The sequence below is a fragment of the Triturus cristatus genome, chromosome 1_2, assembly GCF_964204655.1.
Source record: "Triturus cristatus chromosome 1_2, aTriCri1.1, whole genome shotgun sequence".
Lineage (NCBI taxonomy): Eukaryota > Metazoa > Chordata > Amphibia > Caudata > Salamandridae > Triturus > Triturus cristatus.
This window is the reverse complement of record NC_140580.1, coordinates 302,654,276-302,677,460: the sequence shown is the minus strand read 5'-3', so window position 1 is coordinate 302,677,460 and position 23,185 is coordinate 302,654,276. Positions and strand designations below refer to the sequence as shown.

The window sequence follows — 23,185 nt, the reverse complement described above, 5'->3', positions numbered from 1 at the left end:
TCTGACTAACCTTAGCCAGCCTACCACCACCAGACATGTTTCTGACCTCATGGGGCGAGGGCCAGAGCTCTCAGACCCAAGAACAAAGTCTGCTCTGGGCAGAGGTGCTTCACACCTCCCGCACGGCAGGATGGCATTCCAAGGTGGGCAGCTTCAAAGGCGATGCTGCCTTTGAAATGCGACCCAGACATCTCCAGCTAGTGGAGGATGCCAATCCCCCTTTCCTGCTCCATATCTGGTGGGAGGACAGGTGGGAAAATTAGATAAATTAGGAGGTGGGTCCTCATTCAGCCAGTACCACCCCTGGGGTGGGCCAGGTGATGTGAAGCCCACTTTCAATTGATTCCATCTTGGTTTGTGAAGGAATTAGCCAATTAGGGTCAGGGTAGTGCCTCTTCTCACAGAAGTGGCACTTATAGAGTGCAGACACTCTGACAGTAGGTAGCCAAAACTCTGACAGTAGGTAGCCAATTGGCTACTACCTGTCACTCCCTTTAACGCTCCTACATTTAGTATTTAGGTGGCCTCCCTGGACCCTGAACTCAGATTCGACGAACACAAAGAAGAAACGGATAAAGAAGAGCTGCTGACCTGAGGACTAAAGCCCTGCTGCAGAAAATTGGCACCAAACCCTGCCTGCCGCATTAAGGACTCAACAATCGTGGTGTGCTGTCTCGTTCATCAACTTTGAGGCCTCCAAGAACCCTAGAGCTAATGCAAAGGGAGGGAAAGCTGACAGGCCCATTAGAGCAGGCCGACTCTAACGGGAGCCATAATCATCAGTCTGCTCGGAGCACCACTTCACTCCACCCCTGAGAACTCCTAAACTAAGAGTGATTTGGCACGTTGGAGGAGTTATTAGACGTGTCACTCACAGGCACTTCAACTTAATTTCCTTGAACTATTGCCAGTCCTCTAAAGACCAGAGGGCAGCCCCAGTTGATTGCACCTATCTAAAATAGGCTTCAAGAAGTCTGAAAAACAGCTTGACAACACAGAATGGATAAGTATGCCTTCCTATGGACTAAGGAATCAGCACAAGGGTCTCATTCATATAACTTCATGAAGTTACAATCAAATAATACATTAAAGTGTTCCTCAATGCCAACAATGATTCCTTGTATTTATTCACCATGTAAGTATTATATTATTTACACTGGTGCAGACAGTGCAGTGCTCATTGGTGCAGTGACATGAACAATAAAATATGATACATCTGTACAGAAGGGATGTCGATCAGTTAAGTTAAACAGAACAGTGCTAATTCTGATCTCTGCATTAAGTTTTGTGCGTAGACACTCCCTATTACAGTGTCAATGTTTCGACCCACACTCTAATTCCCATGGGCCTCTTCAGGACAAAACATGCCACCTGGCACAACACTTCAATGCTGTGTACACCCTTCACATGCTCAGATTAGTTAAACCGCGATGCCCTCAAAGTTGACTCATCAACATCAGCTTGAAAAACCACAAGTCCAAAAACAATCTGTATCAACGTTGGAACTACGACTCAATCAGAGCATTCGCCCATCCCGGCCAAGACACACAGACCTAGGCCCACATTAATGAACGCTACTCAAAGAGAGCTGATTTATCTAGATTACCCACTGGAAAGATATGTGACACATTAGAAGATGACTGGGTGGAAGCCCTAATGCATCCTAAAGAGGTGATCATGCTTCTGCCTAGTGAACTGAAAATCATGCACAGAATAGTATTTAATTACACTGTGGCAGACATGTCTCCAAGGCTGCAGACAGAAGGATAAGTTTATATGCACAATATGGAGCTGTCTTGAGATGAAGGCCTATTGGGCTCTGGTCTGATTGATAAATACAGCAAAAGGAGAATCAGTGACATAGACGTACCCAAGAATATACTGGGACATGGGGAGTCCAATCCGCGAACTGATACCAGACATTATTTGTCAATTTGGGCATAAAAGTTGTAAAACGGGACACAGCCTAGCGCTGGTGGAGAACAACTCAATCAAGACACACACAGGGATTCACAATATAGTCTGGGGCATGTCTGCTGAAACAGTGGTCAACAACAGAAAGGGTGCCCAAAACAGATTGAAAAGAGTTGGGGCGTCTGGATGTAACAACACAAACTTCAATGAACAGCAAAAGACATGTGGGCCATGGGAGATGGCGCAACAAGGGAAACTAAAACATCCTTCATATGCATGAGCTACTGTAAATTTATGCATATAGGGATGGTGGAGGAGAGTGCTAGGGGAAACAAAATAATGTTTTGAGCCAGCGCCAGATCAAAACTATGCCCTAGTATGAGTTCATGCCACCCAAGGAGATGCAATTGAAAGAACAGTCACTGGATAAATTTATTTAATTTATAGTTCTGTGCCCATGGATCAGTCGAGAAACAAAACAATATGGAACCTGTGAGGCATTTAAAATGACCTAATGAGACAATAAATCAAAGAAGAGGAAAGAAAAAAATAGTCTATACAGTAGGAATAGAGGAACAAGGATGCCAGGTACAAAGGAGTATAGGAAATCAATTCAAATCTCACTAGTACGGCATAGTCGCCAAACAGTGTCAGATTTCCCATCTGCCTGATTATGAGTGCATCAATGTCAATGGCACTCTAGACATGCCGGACAAGACATATGCCGCTTTTTGGCTGATACTCAGCTTCACCATTCTCTAAATAAGGCCCTAAGACACTGGACATAGACAGAAGATCTAGAAAGAGGGAGTCGTGACTAACAGTCAATGTGCGGAGACTAAGAGTCTGATTTATATTTCGGCAGACTGGATACTCCATCACGAACGTGACGGATAAGCTATGTGCCGTATTACAAGTGAATTATATCCGATGACACTTGTAATACAGCGGATGGGATAGCTGTCACTTTTGTAATGGAGTATTCTGTCCCCCAAAATGCAAATCAGGCCCAAAGTGGCTGGGATACTAGACTTCAGTCTAGAACATCCCAAGCTCCTTCATGGCATTAACACCACTTGAAAAATACCCATGAGCAAGTTCGTATAGAAGAGCACCATTACTATTGTGTGTAAGAGATCCATCAGGGCCCCCAAAAATGTGGTAGGTAAAACAATGCACATATGACTTGAGTTTGGTGCAAAGTCACAAGAGCAAACTTGCACTTTGAACCACCCCTCAGATACGACTCATGACAAATTCTACCTACAATTTGATTGGAGGTCTAGAGATGTACGCGCACACCCATGAATCACAACTGTGGGGATAAATCACACCATCAAAGCCCCATCACTCATGATTACTACGGCCAAGGTATAGCCAAAGACCACATTTGCCAGGAAAGCTCACTCTCCAGCTGAAATACAAAGACTTTGAATAATCTGCAAACTGTGCATTAAACAAATGCCACTTACATAAAATAACAAAATAAACACTGCTAAAGACATGGTGGTGCTGGCACAGAACTTACATGTTCTGATTCTCATTAGAGGAAGTGGCAAAGATCCCCTTTCATTCAAATTGTTGATTCAGAACTTTTTCTAGTACCTTGGATGAGAGGAAGGATCTGCTGAACAAAAGTTTGCCAGTTGCAATGTTCATCCTTCCCATCCTTTGCCGAGTCTCATGGGCCAAAGTTTAGCAAAGGATAAGTGCTGTTTGTTGCCCCTAGCTGATGTCCGCCTAAAATTAATGTTCCTTAATCTAGGGGAGATCAGAAAGGAATACCGCTAAACATTTAACATTTTATAGCCACTGATAGAGCATACACACTAGCCTAGTGAAAATGAAATGATAAATTCTGGCACATTTCTTCACAGTAACATAGAAAGTCTAACCTCTGTCAATGGACGTAGCAATACAAGATGGTACGCTCTTTTCCATGTTCAGTACCTCTGCCAGTATATTGGTGAGGTTGGACATTTAGAGGGATAATAGGTATCTTTGGTCATAGGTACTCACTGGTTGGTAACTGTTCCTAAGAGAGAAATGTATAAGAACAAGGTCTCCATCTGTGCTTCCAGTCTGGTGAAGATGGGGGAATTTCTCCTTTAGAAATTAGTGCCCTCACACACTCTTGCGAGTGTCATGCTTCATCATTGGGCGTTGCTCCTCGTGGGGGTGGCGCTGCTGTCCTCCAGGGGCCCCGCGAGAGGGCTCTTTGTCAGAGATCTTTTAGGAGACGCCGCAGTTGTGCATGCCGACAGTCACCAAGCGGTTGGGCAGGTTCAAGGCCATTGCGCAGGGGTGAAGTCAGACCCCTCCGTTAGACCATGGGGATCCGCCGTCGAAGCACTCCATTTGTATGAAAGGGTAATAACAGGAACACCACTGAGATGTTCCATTGAGTACTTTAACTTATTCAGAGCCTTAATAGAGGTACCATAGGACTATAGGGTGCCTTTTTCCCTGCTCCTATTTTTATTGATTTTATTGCACCAATTCACATCGCACGGTCCTGACGAAGCACACCAGGAACCACTAGGGACCTGTCGTCTCTCTTTCCAAATTAACATTTTCTGGTAAAGTGTATGCGTTTTATAGTTCCTACAGTATAATTTGGGACTACCCTGTGAGGTGTGATGTGTCATTGCTTGGGTGTGGGGGGGGGGGGGAATTCCCAATGGAGATCTCAGGGGCTAGTTTGAGGCCCATTAAGTGTGAATGATAATGGAGAATAAGCTGAGTTAGGGGGGCGTAAGTATTCAAAACCAGAACTCTGGATTAAGAGACCTAGCGGGACCATGAAATAACCAATGCAAGAGTGCCTGCAGTGAATATTAGAGTAGGAGGTATAGAGGGTGTACAGCGGTGGAGAATTTTCCATATGTGTAACGGGGCATAATCACTCAAGCCGCTTAATATATTCAGAGACCTTGGATGATCTGTAGCAAGTTGGGTCAACAGCACCACACTGACTTTGCAAATCCATTAATGGGCCAAATATGCACACATCTAGCAAGCAGTTGCTCATAGATAGATATTGGCTGTCCTGGATCCAATAACATTCAGTAGGCACACATTCTGATTGGAGCATATAATTGACACATCTGTAGGACAAATCTACAAAGCGGATCACTGTGAAGGATGTCAAGGATGAAGGGAATACTCTTGTAGATTGAGATTCCACATCCGGAAATTAGTTGTGTACATTTTGGATCTGAAGGGTTAAGTAATGGAGACATAGGTTTTAAGACATACCCCAGTAGGCAAGTCAACCTCTAAGTTGCAGAAGCATATGGCATTCCATACAGGGCAGTGTAGATATGAACAACTAGCTGTCTGTGTAGATCATGAACATTAAAAACAGAACAACACCCCATCCCATCTCCTGCTAGTGCTAAGAGTAAAGAGTCAAGAAGTACAAAAGAAATAATACTAAACCAGAACAACAATCACAGAGATTTACAAATTGCTCATAATAAAATAGGGATAGTGATTTAAAACATTGTGGCAAGTTGTAGAGCCCATCAATCATGAAGGGCCATTGGTTCTGACATTCCAAGCCAAAGGAAAGGGCGAAGGGTTCAACGCAAGGTGGCCTTCATTCATCAGGATGAAATGCCAGTGTTTCAAGCACTCAGAGACTTAGATGAGGAGAATGGTTTCAGGTACACTCAATTAAGCCACTGGGCATCATACAAAGAAGTGACGACAAGGTCCTTGGACTCGTAATCAAATTCAGATACATTTTTATAAACCAGGAGCCTAAGAATGCTTCATCCAAATCTTCCAGATACAAGTTAGCATAGAAAAAGCACATCCGCCATCTTGCAGGTGCCAATGGGGAATGGGAATGAGGCTAGAGATCACAAATATATGATTGGCAATTTTTTCCACAACGTCCTCTTTTTCCACATGCACTCCCCACAAGGAAAATGCATACAAAGGCCTCTTCAAATAGTATGGAACTCAAGTCAGACTTGATAAGATGTTCTCGAACACCTCCTTCAGTTTTGTATCGTAAATGTGGCAGTGACAGCCATACGTCTCACATCTAGTGAGCCTGCAAAATACCCTAAATCTTCTGAAAGACAATATTATCCTTGATCAAAAGTATTACTATAGTTTCTCTGCTTCTAGACCCCCTGACAATCTAATTGGATGCACCATACAAAAAAAAGTACACAATGGGTTCGAAGACAAGTACATGATTCCCAACTGTGTCCTTATAACAAAACGTACCCTGGTACATAACTGGATGTTGAAGATGACATCCTTGTTGTATCCATGGTGTTCTAAAACTTGGGACATGGTGGGTAACAAGGTATAATAATGGGCCAGCCAATACAATATTAAAGGTACTTTACACTAATAAGGTTATTATGGAAGCAGAGAGTAACAAAGATATTTCATTTCCTGTATTAGCTATTTTGCGTGTCTAAGGCTAGCTTTTATTTCCTTTTATTCCTGTATACTAGTGTGTGCTAGTTAGCATTTTATATCCTGTATTAGTTAGCCCCCCATGCCACTCATTCCCGCAGTTTTTGCCGCTGTTTGCCAATCCCGCCTCCCGCCGCCCAGCACCCCTGCCTCCCCAGAACCTACCTAATGGAGGCAGCAGCAAGGCCACGCGGTAGGCACACCATAGGTAAGCCCGTCAGCGCCGGTCAGCGCATGGCCCGCACCCAGCGTCAGGAACACTGTCCCTCCTGCCATTCATTACTAGGCATGGGCGGAAAACTACGCTATGCTCAAGGAGTGTGCGTAATTTGCGCAACTACACACATCGCACATAGCACAGTGCAAAAACGCGTAGCGTAGCGGGCATTTTTTGCTCACTCGCGGTTCTCAACGTCAAGTTGGCGACCACGAGCGAGCAAAATCAACATCCCGAAGAGACTTTTTCCTCGTTCGCGATCGGCAACATCAAGTTGCCGATCGCGAGCGTGGAAAATAAACCTCCCGGCGAGATTCTCAACGTGGGGAGGTCAGGTTTCTCATTGCGAGTGGTCGCGTATGATCGCGACCGCTCGCGATGAGAAACTACCAGTCTGCGTTGAGAAAGCTGCCACTCGAGTACAAATCTACTCGAGCGGCAGAAAACGACCGCTTGCACTGTGCATGATGCCGTTCGCAATGATTGCACAGTGCGGACAAGCATCCGGCACTGTGCAATCATTGTGAACAGCTTTTCCCTACCTCACTAGGCAGTTTGCATGGCTACGCGTAGCATGCATAGTGCAAAGTGCACTTCGCATAGCTACGCCCAGGGTTATTCATTACTATACCACAGCAGAGCTCCCGGCTCCCAGAAGCCACAACAACAATTGCATTCTTGCCAGCCTAGCACAGAGGTAAGCCATGCCTTTCTACCTCCCTCGTTACACACACTTGTGAGCGAGCCCTCCGCAATTTCCTAAACTCTTTTTCCATTAATATTTGTTTCCAGATAGTGGAATTCTCCTCTCTTGCATACTAGGGACTGATTGCCCTATAATTCAACATCAAGAATATTGACTCGTCGTAAGTTTACCACCATTTCCGACAGAGGATTTCTGGGTTAATTTGTTTATTATTTTTTGGTTATAAATATTAATTAAAATATCATTTTCTTTCATCGTTATAGATTTTTTCACGCTACCGATTGGATGTAAGTAATCCCGGCCATTTTAGCTAGAGCTGTCTTATTGGGGTAGTTTGGCCCCCATTATCATATGATGCCTCATCCCATACATGAGAAATGATTCAGGATTCCTCTCACTTTTTGCTTACATTCTGACTACATCCAGGACTGGAGAAGTCGCTTCAAATTGGTGAGTTTTCCACAAAACCCCATTTGTTGAGTCACAGATCAGTCTTAACACACTCTACTCACCCTGGATTGTCTTCTTTTAAATAGGCTGTCTACATTTCATACATCAGTCCTGACGTTCATTCAATCACGCATACCCTCTGGGTCAAAACGTTGATCCTTTTGTGCTCTACTCATGTCCTTAGTCTCTTCACTAAGAAGAAGGCAGCCCAAAGGGTGCTTATAGAACTTTATGTATTCCAAAACAAAGGGACGGACCTACACTAACCTACATTGTATATATTCATATTTAATTTCTATGTTTTGTTTATTCACCATAGCACACATGCATCTAATGTCACATGGTTCATGAAAGTTCAATAAAGTTACTTTATTTATGTTGTTTGTTTTGCCATTTGTGTATATGACAGCCATATACAAAATTGACTACTATAAATAATATATATCTTTTGAAAAACTGAATTTCTGTTTGGGGTGTGTTTTGACTTTCATCCCTGTCTAGAACAATTACTGGACACTTATTGACACTGAATGTCATTTAGGATAGATACTTTTAATTTATTAAATTGTTTTATTTATTTATTTATGTTTACTAAGCAATTGTTTCGCCCAACAGAACTCATTGTAGATTATATTGCTTATACCCAGGTTCTGAAGGACACAGGGTTTACCCCATTATCTTTAATGGGCAGCAAAACATGCAGCATCTCCTCTCCACGATCCACAGAGGATCTTTACTCTGCCACCTCTGCCGCTACACCTGCAACACAGAAACCCTCACCACTCCAACACAGTCGACCTCAGACCCCCGGAACAGCTTCAGTTGATGCTGCTTAACTCCTGATCCCTCTGCAAAAACACCACATAAATCTGGGACACCATCACCACCCCAACATGATATTCATCACCAAAACTGGCTCACTCCATCTTCAAACCCCGACATCCCGACCGCAATGCCCCACGGGTACAAGATGATACACAGAGACCGCACCAACAAGCACCAAGGAGGCATCACCATCAAAAACAACCATCAGCGGAACCAACTACGCCAACCTCCTGGAAAGAATAAGTAACATCAGCCTCAAGCAGCTGGTCACCAACCCCACACACAATGCAGGACACACATTGGAACCCCGTCTTCACAGCCAGTGGCAGAATCAAGTTTAAGAAACCTGAAGCGACCAGAGCATCACCCACTTCACCATCACAGACTCACCAGGACCCACGCCAAGCCCCTGATCCCCCCCGAACCGCAGATGGAACAAAATCACTGAGGCCCACTGGACAACTGCCCTCAACACCACCAGGCCCCACCCTCCAGCAACCTTGTACTGCCGGACAGAATTTCTCCAACTGGATCTCCAACTGCCCCGACACAGTCGCCCCCACGAACGTGGCCAGCACCAGCAGATTCAGCAAGCACCTCGGCTGGTTCACGCCCGAACTGCGGCCCATCAAACACGAATGCAAGTGGAGAGATGATGGCGCTCCAGCAGGATTCCCACAGACCTCATCAACCTCAAATTAGCCCTCAACAAAAACCACCATCGCCTCAAAGAAGCCAAAAAGGACGCCCTAACAAATCACACTGAGGCAAGCCCCAATCAAATGAAGGAACTCTTCAGCATCGCCAGAGACTTCTTCTGCCCTTCTGTCATCGAGGATACAATTCACTCTTCCCATGCTCTCTGATACAACCTGGCAGACTACTTCTACAACAAGATATCGGACATCTAGAGCAACCTCAACCCACAACCTACCGACTTCAGCCACCTCCTGACACCTACGGACGCCACACACCGCCACCTGCTTATCGCTTGGAAACTGCTCACCATGCCAAGCATCACAGCCATCATTTTTTTTTTTTAAGTATTTTTATTGGTTTTTCAAATAACAAGTGGGATTAATGCAGCATTGCAAAATTAAATATATGACATCATTAAAAAAAATCTCACGCCGCTTGTCCCCTTATCCCCCACCCCTCCCCCGCCACTGGTATGCCTTAACTACTCGCAGTGTAAATAGGTAGGAGCATCTGATTCTCCTGAGTCTGATAATTCAACAACAGTGGGGTAGTACAGGTAACATACTTTTATTGGAGCTCACCACTTGTTCCACAGAGTGTGCCCAGTTTTACTCTCCTAGTGCTATGGTGTCAGTTGAACCCTCTTGACCTTCCAGGGCCGAACCCTCCTCCGAATCCATCTCAGGTGCCTGCAGTAGTGCAACTAAGGCCCCCCACGCCCTTGCTGCTTCCAGCGCCTTTTCGTTATTAGTTTGCAGGGCCTGTTGTAGCCTAAGCGTCGCTTCACTCAATGCCCATTTGAGTAATTCCGCCCTCCAACTCCCCACGCTGGGCCCTCTCGCTGATTTCCAGTGCATTGTAATCTCTCTCTTAGCTAATACGAGTCTATAAATTTGCTTGTCACTTTCGTTTTAGAGGTATGCGGGAATCAGTGTAATAAACAAGTACCCTGATCTGGTTCCATGTTACGATCAGTTATTCCACATAGCAAATCAAGCACTCCCTCCCAATACGTTCCCAAACAGGAACATCCCCACAGCATATGCTGGAAGTTGGCCCCCTCTAAAATACATCTCAGGCACTGGGCGGCGTCCGTGTTAAAATATTGGTTAATCTTAGCTGGTGTTAAGCACGCTCTATGCAGAATGTAAAATTGCACCAATTGAAATCTGGCATTCCTCTTGCTTTTCCAAGGCCTCCTAACCAGCTGGGTCCATGTCTTTTCGGGGATCTTACTGCCTAGGTCTGCGTTCCATTTCCTCTGCAGCACGCGCAATGGCTCTAGCCCCTCGGTCAGCATGCGCCTATAAAGGCACGTAATAGCCTTAAAGGTCCCTGCAGCCATTACCACATATTGGCATGCCATTGAGGTCTGTGGTTCCGACAATCCTGTCTTCCAGTATCGTTGCATTGCCGAAACGAATCCTGAATGCAACAAGTAATCCCCCCGCGGGAGACCACATCTATCCTGCAGAGCCTGAAATGACAATAGGATTCCATTTTCATAGAGGTCTCCCAGCACCTGAACTCCCATCCCCTCCCATTCAGCCAATGCCGTCCAGTCCCGCCATGCGGGAGGGCTGTACACATACCCAGTGGAATCTCTGGGGCATACGGGCGGGCGAACCCAGCTCGACGCTGACTCCGGTTCCAGCACAATTTCAGTGTCCGCTCTTCACTAGTAAGCGGCTCGAGGCGCAGCTTCTGCTGAAGCACTATAAAGGACAAGATACAGCGTGGGACCCACCGTCCCTCGGGACCTTCCGGGCCCTGGAACTCCTGAGCCACAGCTTGAGTGAGCCACTGCAGCTGTGCCACTAAATAATACCCCTCAAGATCCGGCACTGCCATACCCCCCGTCGGCTCTCGGACGTATCATTGTAGCCATCGTGACCCGCCGTCTGCTGGACCCCCAGAGAAACCCCCCAGCCATGGAGCGAAGCTGCCGGAATATGGAGCCCGGTACCCATATTGGTAGCGTCCGAAAATAATACAATAAGTGAGGGAGCGCCACTATCTTCAGGAGTGCCACCCGACCTGACACCGAGAGCGGCAACGTACTCCAAAACACAAAGCTGCCCCTAAGTCCTCGTATGGCCCGACCCAGATTACCTTCCAGCAAATCCTCGGGGGCATGATAAATGTTAGTGCCTAGGTAAGGCAAGCATCACAGCCATCATGACCTCGATTCACTCCGGAGCTCTGGCCCACCACATCTACAATCTGGGACGGAAGGAAAGCAGCAGTGCACTCACCAACATACTCAACACTTCCATCACCATGGTCACCCTCCCACCGCATGGAAACACACAGAGGTTAAACCCCTCCTGAAGAAGCCCTCCGCTGACCACAGCTAAATAAATATTTATCGCCCTATCTCGCTGCTCCCCTTCCACACCAATGTACTGGAGAAACCCATCAATCGCCAGCTCACCGAACACCTGGAAGAAAACAACCTACTCAACGCCTCTCAGTCCGGCTTCCGCTCCAACCACAGCATTGAGACTGCCTTAATCGCAGCAACCGATGACATCAGATCCCTCCACAACCATGGTGCGACAGCAGCCCTGATCCTCCTCAACCTCTCATAGGCTTCTGACACCATATAAGACTCCAAGACATCGGAGCACAAGGAAACGCCCTCAATTGGATCACCTCTTTTCTCTCAAGATGCACTCGGAGTATCCATTTTCCGCCATTCACCTATGAGCAGAAAAGTATCATCTGCAGCGTCTCCCAAGGCTCACCCCTCAGCCCCACCCTCTTCAACACCAACATGATCCACTGGCAGACATCGTCCGCACCTAAGGACTCAATACGCCGACATCCAACTCATCCTCTCTCCCACAGAAGACCCCACCACCACCAGATCCAACTTGCGGAACAACATGAATGACGTCACTGACTGGATGAGGTCCAACTAACTGAAGCTGAACAGAGACATGACGGAAGAGCTCATCTTTGGCAGGAACGCCTCACCGTGGGATGACACATGGTGGGCCACCGAACTTGGACCCTCTCCCACCCCTACTGATCACGCCCGCAACCTCAGCATCATCCTGGACAGCGAACTCACCATGAGGCGTCAATCCAATGCAGTATCCTCCTCCTGCTTTAAACACACCCCGCATACTTCGAAAGATTTTCTGATGGTTGGATTCCCGTCAACACCAGGAAAACAGGCATTCAAGCCCTCATCATTTGCCGATTTGACCACGGAAATGCACTCTACGCCGGAATCACCACCCAACTCCTCAAGCAACTCCAGAATATACATAATACCGCAGCCAGACGCATCCTCAATCTCTCCAAATGGATCAGCATCACCCCCCACCTCAGAAGCCTCAACTGGCTCCTCATCCAGAAGAGATGCCAGTTACTAAACCACAGCTACAAAGCCCTCCACAACATGGGACCAACCTACATCAACCACCGCCCGACTTTCCACCAACCTGCCAGCAACTCTTCTCCGCCTCCCTCGCCAATCACCACCTCCACCTTCGAATCTCACGTTCACATGCCGTCTTCAGGAAGGGACACAAGACCTGGCTCTTTGACTGAAGGTCCACTGGGTCCAGGGGTGATAAGCTGCGCTATATAAATACTATTTGATTGATTGACTGAGTAAAGAGGGAACAATGTTGCCCAGAATGTAGTCACTATTCCCAAAACAAGCTCGTGCTGATTTGAGTTAGGGTAGCAAGTGGGTTGCTCAACACTACACTGGGATTGACAGGGGACTGTAGCAAGTATGTGACTATATGGACTGTTAGGGTTTGCTCATGCCAGTCCACAGTAGCTATGAAAACTGAAGGGAGCCCCATTGGCTACATACTAGTGTAGAAATGCCACAGTATATGGATGGTTAATTCTTCCTGCCAGTGGCTCAGACTGGATTGACAATTTAGTCTTGCATGATTCTAGACTCTTATTTCAGCCTTCAGATCCACATAACAATTGACTCTTTGTCCATAGTCTCTTCCCATTTTAAATCCATAGTTATTTTATGAGGTTACCTCTTGAGATGTATTTTCTTTCTTGCCTCATTTAGAAATAATTGACAGCCTCTCACCCTAAGGGTGCCCTGCCTGATTTTGTTTCGATCATCTGCAGACGTTATAGTCTATCAATGACTTACCACAGACACAGTGACCACCCTCCATCTGAGAAGTATTAGGTTTTTGGACACACACACCAGCATGAAGGATTAGAAACACTCAATCTCAATGGGTCCAGGCCTGACATTTTACATTGGCTTTCTTCCTAGATCTAGACAGTGTATTAGTGAGTTGTGTACACGATTAATCAGTGGATGTGAAGTGAATGGTTCTGTTCTGTCCCATTTTCTAACGCAGGCTTTCAAGGATACTATGAGCTCAAGCTGGTCTTCAATCTCAGGATCTCATGTTGATGGGGATTCTTTCCCCAGTTCATATTAGATAGAGTTGTGCTAGTACTACATAGGCTTCACTGTTGCCCATACATTGTTTCTCCTTCATGTTCTCCTGTGACTTATCTGAACTTCCTAATTATAAGGAATGCAAACCACTGCATCTGTAATGTCAAAATTCCCAGTTACCTCACAATGACAGAAATGTACCTTAGGACAAGGGTTTTACTTGAGGTCGACGAGGGCTGGAGCTATATCTTGTTTTCATGATAGTCACTAGCTATGTAATTGATTCCCATTTTGATTCACCATGTTAAATAAATATATAGCGTGGATATCCTGGAAAACTAATACAGATTCAGTCATAGTGGATAATCATGGAAAATCCTGCTGTCGGTGTGGGTGCTCCTGCGCTGGAATGGCTGGGGTGGAAAAGGAGGTTATGCGCCATAATAGGAGTTACTAGTTGTCTGAAGAACTTGCACAGCACAGAAAAACCTCCACTCTCTGGACAGATTGCTACTTGTGCCGGCAGCCCTCTAACCAGATACTACCCGCCGATAGGCAGGATATCACGTAGAGGATATGATGTCATATGCCCGTGTTCACCTTCTCCGGAAGCTAACAGGAACGTAGGTAAGGCGAAAACGGGGCTGGAGAAAATGTTAATGCGTTTAGATAGCATTTCTGAACGTTTAAATTAATGCTGCTTGTGGAAAGGCTGGTCCATTGGAAACAAATTTCAATTTATATTGACTACCATGAAAGTTTACCTTTAGCTATTCTTAATAAAAAACTAACATTTCAAATTGGAATATGCTTTTTTTTTACCTTTCAAATACGGAGGAAAAATGTGAATTGTAGTTTGGTTATTTGTCTTCTAAAATGTAGTTTGTGTCTGTGCAAGATAATTAGAGTATATGGAACTGAGAGATATAATTTATATTTCAAAAGATGTCCCGCTGACATGGCGTAATTCTGTGAAGATAGGAGGGAATATATGAGAGGCACCATGCCAGTTAATAAAGCGCAGAGAGTGATAGATGGGATATTGGTCTGTTCTATTCCGCTACAAAGCAGTATTTGAATTGAACTGAGTTACTCTGAGGACAGTGCAGGGAAGGACATGTCTTTTTAGTTTAACAAAGTCTTTGGTATTTGGTGCAATGACAGGCTTCCATGCAAGAATAAGTTACTGGACTGTTGCTGCGGTTCCCTAACTTTGGTATCTTTCATAAATCACGGACTCTTGAGATAGAATACTCCTCAATTAAACAGGAAATATTCAGAACATTTTATTAACCTACAAATACTAATTCGCCCCAGTACCCCATCCATTCTTTGGGTCGGTCTTCTGTTAGAAAATGGCGGACAAAATACTTTACATCTAGAGCCCACTTTAAGTTGTACATGTACATTAAATGTGCTGACTGCAGGATGAAACTACTGATCCGGTGTAACACCAGTTACAAAGAGCGTATCCTGTGGAAAGCATCGCCTGGAAGAAAGCCGCAATTTTCCAAACACCTTCAAGGTGCTAGGTAATAACAGTTTTTCCCCCGTAGTTTCATACAGCGCGAACTAGACCTCAAGATATCAGGTATCAGAGTGCTTTACATGAGCACCAGTTGCGTTACAAAATTACACATTCATTTTTGGTAGGCACGGGAACATTAAGTGATTTGCCCAGAATCACAGGCTGCTGAGCGTCATTGCAGAGACTCGAACCTGGTTCCACAGATTTGAGGTCAACCACCCTAGCCGTTAGACCACATCCTCTCCCCAAAGCTCCTCTTGCAAAGCTGGGATTTTGAATCTAAGTAGGCCCTGGGCTGCAGAAGTGCTGGAGTCGACAGAACTGAAGTGGACCTGGATCCAGCAGGAATGGATCAGTACTGGTACCGGGAAACACCGGATCAATGGCTGAAGCTGGCAGGACTAGAGCGAGCTGGTGCCCAGACTAGGAGCTGGAGCAGCCAGAAGAACTGCATCACGCATGTAATTATTATTTGTATAGCACACACCTAGCCAAAAGGTAATGGACCACTGTACAGGACCCAGGCAAAGTCACAATCAACATGTCATTTAAGGAGTAGTTGATTTTTAGGATCAATAACTGGGTTGCAGCAGTCCTGAAAATATGGGGATGCCATTCCAGATCCTGGGAGCTTTTTTTGCACTTCTTTGTCTTCAGTCTGATGATGTACTAGCTGTGACGAGAGCCGCCGGAAATGGGGAGCTCGACAGCCACTTAGGCAGGGATGATGGCTTTGTAGATGATGTAGCTGGTTTTGAATATAGTGTGGGTCGGTAAGGGCAGCCAGTGGAGTTCCATCGGGTTGGTGCGATGTGGTATTATGTCTTCAGGCCATGGATGAGGCATGTTGTTGAATGTAGGATATCCTTAACAGAGGCCATTATGGAGTCTGGTAGATTTTAGAGCATGGTATTGGTACCATCCAAATGCAACACTACAAGGGTTTGAGTGACATTTCTTCAGTCACACTTTGTGAGAAATAGTTTGACTTTCTTATGAGTGAGGAGATGAACCAGGAAGAGCTGGGGTTGGGAGGACTGGAGAAGAAATGAAGCTGCCAGGACTAGGAGCAAGCCAGAGTAAATGTGATGCACCGGTACAATAATCAGATGCACTTTATATGCTGTGGAACAGAAACCACCTAACAGGAAGGGGCAGGAACCAGACCAGGAACCACCAGACAGGGAGGATCTGATCCAGAGCAGGCACCACCTGACACAAAGCGCTGATGATAATGAGATGCAGTTCTCTTTGGTGTCCATCTTGGATTGAAGTGTCACTAAAGAGGAGCTGCAGTGAAGCTACCAGCTTACAGGCAGGCATTCCCATTGATGGTCCGGGTCCATAATGGTACTGTGCTTTTTCTAGCATCCCATTATCAGGACTAACCCTCTCTAACCACTGCAATAAGTCTTTCATTTATGCTGATGGGAATGAACTTCATCGGAATGTGAGATGAATGCATCCACTTCATCTCAAGAGGTATCGTAAGAGTGCCAGCCAGAGTAGGGTCTCCCTAGTCGTAATGATTAATGAGCATAATGCTTTCTAATTATGGGTAAGGACTCCACTTTGCTCCTCTGCAAATCTTATGGAGTGGTTTGCTGCCCAGCAACAAAGCTGTAACTACTTGAACTCTTTGAGTGGGTGGTCACCTGCCTGGTAGTTTTAATACCTTTTTGCTGCTTTCAAATATGGATTTACACCATTGCGTACATAATACTCATTTCTAGTGCAGGGTATTTAGAGGAATAAATCCTCACTCTCATTGTAACTTCACGAGGCCATATTTTCTGCTGTTAGACTTAAGTTCTCGGATCTGGACTTCAGCAGATGAGAGTAAAATCTCGAGTCCTCGAAGGATCCTCACTATTGCTGAAGAAAGAATAGTTTTTTTCTTGTATTTGTGTCTTCAGGGCAACCTAAAGGTGGCCTCGAGCATCGCCTATCGGAAAAGAAAAGGAATGGATTTGTTCCTCAGGTCCAAATGTGGATATTTGATATCCAAGCAAGCAATCCTGAATGGGGTGAGCGGCTTTGCCTAAGGTGGTCTTTGAGGGACAAAAGGGCATATTGCCAGTGCAAGACGCCCAGCCTTGTCCCTTTGGTAGAGACACTGGAGAAGGGGAAAGGAAGCAAGTATCCATTTAACGGGAACGAAAAGAACTTCTCAAAATGCATTCAGACTTCCACTATTCATAAACAAACCTAACCTCGTTCACGCAGCACCAACTCTAGCCAGTGAGGAACATCTTGGTCTAGTTTCACTGGCAGTAAGGCACAGGATTAGGACTTGGACTAGGGACTAGGACTATAGAACTCACGTTAAAATTAGACTGAAAAATAATAAATACATACAAAAATAAGAATATTTGCCACCACCTCCTATTTGCAGCACACATCCCTAGAAACAGCCTATTCAGAAAATGTCTGTCTGCATTCACTTTGTTACAAATGCAAATTGAAAAGTGAAACCTGTTAGTATGTGTCAAATCCATGTAGGTTCTGGAACATGATCATTCCAAATGTCATGTGTCCTGATGAAAAGCATTGTGGTGGTGTAAAGATTCTCCTCTTCTGACCATGAATTTAGAATCAAATCTTCCCACTCTCCTACCTTTTATAGCTAGACAAGCGGCCCTCAAAATTTGCACCGCCTAAGCATGCACACTGAAATCAGTGTCACCTTGGCATAGACTGCAATGGGACACAGTATTTTTTAAAGACTCTCAGAACTTAACAGGGGCCCACAGAAGAGCCCTTTGAACTTGTAGTATTTTTTTTACTGCCCCAAATTTGATTTACTTTCTGTTTCTCAAAAGGAAGGGTCAGTCTACGTAGGGCTCTGACAATTAAGAAGTTGTATTGACTGAGAACCCTGTCTGTAGTTACACTGCCTGGTATTAGAGCTGCTGGTCATTCTTGGATCGCTAACTGGTCAGCTGAATCCTATTTTCCACCTGACTTCAAAGTACTTGGACTTTGAGTTTATCACTTGACTCCTCTTGTTCAAGGAAACCTCTTCTACTGCAATATTTAGAATAAGGTGTAACATTTCACGAAAAAGTCATCTTAGCAACAGCAGATTTTCCTATACGGCTCTTTAGACAATATCTATGGTTGCATCAATATTTTCTAACTCAACACAATGGATAACTAACTTCTTTTTTTATTTTTTTTTATTTTATTTTTATTTTAAAACTTAAAACACAACAGTACAGCTGGACATCCATGTTACAGTTATAGTACATCAAGATATAATACCATATACAGTCTTTTGAGGAACAGGACAGCGATCCCAACAAGCATAGATTATTCAAAGCCGCTATCAATTCTAGTCCGTACACCACACCTGGATACCTGTAAGATTGCTGATACAGCTAAAGAGTCCATCATATATCATTATCGGAACTGAACATAAGTACCCAGTCCTCACACACCCACAGGAGGGGGGCACCCCCCAGTTAAAAGAGGAGAGCCAGTGCTTCAAAAAGCGTCCAAACATCCCACCCTCCGCTTACGAACCACCCACAGCAGAGACGCCCGTGTCTTCCTCCCGCTGCTGAAGAAGGAAGGCTTGAAGCGGACCCCAGATGTGTTTGGGTCTAGAGGCAAGCGGATGTGTCTCAGCATAGACCGAAAGTTGTTCCTGACAATATAAAAGATCTATTAACCACTCCTTAAACTTTGGAGCTCGTCCTCTGCCCCAACGGCAAGCCACCCTGCGCTTGGCCAGCAACAAAGCTATCGCACAAAATTTCCTATATTTATTGGGGATTTGTGCAGTGTAGCCCAGCAGTGCTATCAATGGATCCCTCACATGTGTACTATCTGTCATTTTGTCAAGGGCGTCATAGATCTGCATCCAGTAAGTCCATATAACCGGGCACTCCCACGCCAGATGGAAAAAACCCGCCCCAGCCTGACCACACCTGTCGCACCTATCATTATTGGACAATTTCAATCGATATTTTTTGGCAGGTGTACAGTATAAGCGCTGCAAGAATCTGTAATGTATCACTTTCAATCTACAGCGAGCAGAAATCTGCCGAGTTTGTGTGCAACAGTGCAACCATTGTGTGTCCTTCACTTCCCGTCCCAACTCCTCACTCCAAGATTGACGCGCCCGGCTGCTGACGCTCTGGTGTTGTGTCCGTATGCTACGATATAAACCCGCCACCAAATGCTTACCATCTGGAGAAGTGAGCACTAAGTGCAAGGGGGCAAAATTCTTTGGTTCGCGAGGAAAATCAGGAAGAACCGCCTTCATCCCCTGCCGCAAGCGCACATATAAAAATACTTCTAAGGGCGTAGGCTGCGTTGCCTGGAACATATGCTCTAAAGATCGAAACACACTTCCGTGAAATAAGTTCCCCCACGTAACGATATGCAGTCTCCGGCACATATTACGAAATCCCGTTTCCTGCAACAATGTCACATCAGGGTGATATACGACCGGAAGACGTGAGGAGTACAACAAGGGGGGTGACTTAAGCAGGCCCGCCATGCGCCTCCATGCGGCCAAAGTACTGGTGATCGTCGTGGGCAGCGTCCCACGCGTGCTCGGAGGTGCATGTATATAGCCATTGAGTGGGATAAGTTGTGCCAACCAATCCTCAGCAGCCACCTGCGGCATGTAAGCCACGGGCCGCAGCCAATGGTATGCGTAATGAGCTTGCGCACATACATAATACATCTCGAAATCTGGAATATCAAAACCCCCTTGGTCGTACGGCCTTGTGAGCAAAGACCATTGAAGTCGTGACTGCTTGCCTCCCCAGAGCAACCGTATCAGCTCAGTACGCAGAGTTTTAAAAAAGAACGGCCCAGGGAGGCTCTACCTGCCAATGTTAAGGGCAGCGATATCCACCGCGTGACATTGCTGGCCAGTCGCGTGATGGCCACCCCATAATTCAATCTTAGCGTGTCTTCCTTATCCCGAGTCACCTGTATGCAAACATAGCGGAGGTCAGAGGCACACCACTCAAGCAGAAAATCCGGCTGGAACTTAGGAACCGCGGCCGTAAGGGAAAATATCTGCGACTTCCCCCATTAATATGCACTCCGGACAATCTTCTAAATACCAAGAATTCTCTCAACAAGGGATTGATGTTTTGTTGGGGATCCCCGACATATAACGTAACATCATCAGCGTATAATGATATAAGAAGCTGACGCTGATAACACCGAAAGGCCTTATCCTGGTGTTTCTGACGTAACCGACATGCGAGCGGCTCAATCGCAATGGCGAACAGTAATGGAGAGAGCGGACACCCCTGCCGGGTGCCCCGCGATATAGGGAACGAGGGGGATGTTTGACCATTTATCAGCACCTTTGCAGTGGGTCGACTGTATCCATGAAATGAAAAATTTGGGGAATCCCATCTTTTGTAGCACACCAAATAGATAATCCCACTCCACAGAATCAAAAGCCTTGGTGGCATCTAAAAATACGGCAGCAAGTGGGAACTCTGGAGCTACATTCTGTATCAGTGAGAACAATGTACGCAAATTGTGGGTAGTAGCCCGCCCAGGGACAAAACCAGATTGATCAGGGAGAACAATCCTGTCCATCAATAACGATAGACGATTAGCCAAAACCTTGGCCAGAATCTTATTGTCACAATTTAGGAGCGATAAGGGTCTAAAGGAGTCACAGGAGCTGCTGGGTTTACCCGGCTTCAACAGTGATGTTATCAATACTTCCCTCATTGACGTTGGGAGCATACCGACCTCCAGGGATTCCTCAAAGACTTCCTTGAGTACTAGCGCCATAATGTCTATGTAACTCTTATAAAATTCCGCAGGAAGGTCATCCAGTCCAGACGCCCTCCCGTTTCGCAATGACATAATGGCATCCCTGATCTCATCTATCTCAAACGGTGCACTCAGGAATTCCCTATGTGCATCACTGAGCCAGCATAACGCTATACCCCCATAAACGCACCCAAGTCCGCCGTGCCCTGGAGCTGTGAGGTGTATAATGTAGTATAGTGCGAAGTGAATGCGTCAAGGGTTCCCGGAGTATCCTGACAGGTCTGACCCCCAGGCTGTTCTATTTCTAATATCTGCGTAGTAGAACGCGGACACCGTGTAATTTCGGCCAAGGCCCTCCCAGGGCGTTCTCCCTCACAATACATGCGAGCCACCCAGTATCGTCCTTTAAACTTGACCTCCCTGGCAGCAGTGTTTTCATACTCAGATAGTTTCTCCCTGAATTCTGCGTGTATCCGACCTGCTTCCACTCGCATCATCCGGTCCTCCAGCACCTTTAAATCCTGCTCAAGTTTCTTAAGCGTGCGCTGTAGATCACGTAGGACACCAAAACTTTTGGAAATACAATACCCCCGAATAGTGGCCTTAAACGCCTCCCAGATAACCTCTATGCTATCTACTGACCCTTTGTTACGGAGGAAAATATCCCGGATTTCTTCCCCCAGCTCTGTCTGAAACACTGAATCTAGGAGGGCGTGCGGCTGCATCCGCCAAGTAGGTCTGGGCCTGTCGGAGCCAGGAGGCACAATCGTAAAACATACAGGGCAATGATCATGGTTATGGCCAGGTGTGTGACATCACGTATGCTAGGTCCCAGCCCCTTCGATAGTAAGCAGTAATCAAGCCTAGCCCATGTTCCAGTGCGAGATGTAAAATGAGTCCCTTCCAACACCTGAGCATGAGTGTGACGCCACCTGTCTATTAAACCTCCCTCCTCCATAATACCCTGTGTCGCCTCCCGAGACCTAGTGTAATGACATGGAGCAGGATTGGACCTGTCCTGCATAGGATTCAAGGCGACATTAAAGTCTCCCCCCCAAACAATGTGAGTAGACCCCAGAGCGACAATCTTCCCCCACAAATTAGTAAAGAACTCGGGAGTATCGACATTGGGGCCATAACAATTAACAATCGACACCGAGCCTCCCCCAGACGATTACATATCTCCCCTGTGAGTCTTCCAACGTACCAACCAACACAAAAGGCGTCCGTTTTTTAACCAGAATGGCAGTACCATGAGCATATGATGAGTAAGAGGAAAAGGCCCTAACACATGCCCACTTAGATGCAAAGGTATGAGGGGACTGTGGATTTATGTGTTTCTTGCAGCAGTGCCACTTGGACCCGCTGCCTGTCCAGATAGGCCAATATCTTTCTACATTTTCTGGGATCCCCTAACCCCCTAACATTCCAGGATAAGAATTTCACTACAGAGTCATAGCATCCTATGTCACATGTATAACAACCCTGCAGCATGAAACAGTTCCACATAGACCTGAAATATGCATCATTTGCCCTGTCATACAACACTGTTCGATATCATCCAAGCTGTAAAAACACCCCGCCCCCCCTCCCCCCACCCACTGAAGCATCCCAACTATGCCAGTACCAGTCATCCCACCCCCCCACCCTTCAAACAACCCATCCAGCATACTCATCATAACAAACCCATTCCAATGAGGAACCGGACTGAAACGAAATATACAACCAACCCACAAATTACAAAACACCTGGGGTACACCCGTTAGGGGGATAACACTACTAGGCAGCCCACGAATACCTCTCGCCCTTCTAGGAGACCCGCAGCACCAAGCAAGTCTCCACGTAGGCGAAAGGGATGTCCGACTGACTATTATGTCCATATACTGTCCAGGTGCATTGCCTCCAGCATAAGTTTCAGCACATTACGGCAACAGCGGCCCATATATCATCATGAGTTCCAGCTGGACCACGCTGCGGGCAACGCACCCCCTCGAGGCCCACTCCCACCGCCCGCGGGAACTGTCATTCCACATCTTGCAAAGACGCCACCGAGGGACCACCACACTCAGATGACACACTCTGCCGTTTTTTTAGGGACTTGAGAAAGTCCTCCACCTGCTGCGGCTTCATGTATATTGTTTGGGTGCCCTGGTAAGCAACTCGGAGACGCGCATGATACAGTAGGGCATAGTGTATCTGAGCTTGTCTCAGCTTCTGCTTGACTGCAATGAATTTACGTCGCTCCTCCTG

General features: G+C 46.0%; 1 protein-coding gene across 2 annotated transcripts in view; it reads right to left on the bottom strand.

Moving 5' to 3' along the window:
* The window catches only part of ASCC1 (activating signal cointegrator 1 complex subunit 1), a 727,350-nt gene that overhangs the window by 423,051 nt on the left and 281,114 nt on the right, over nucleotides 1-23,185 (bottom strand). The window lies entirely within an intron of this gene.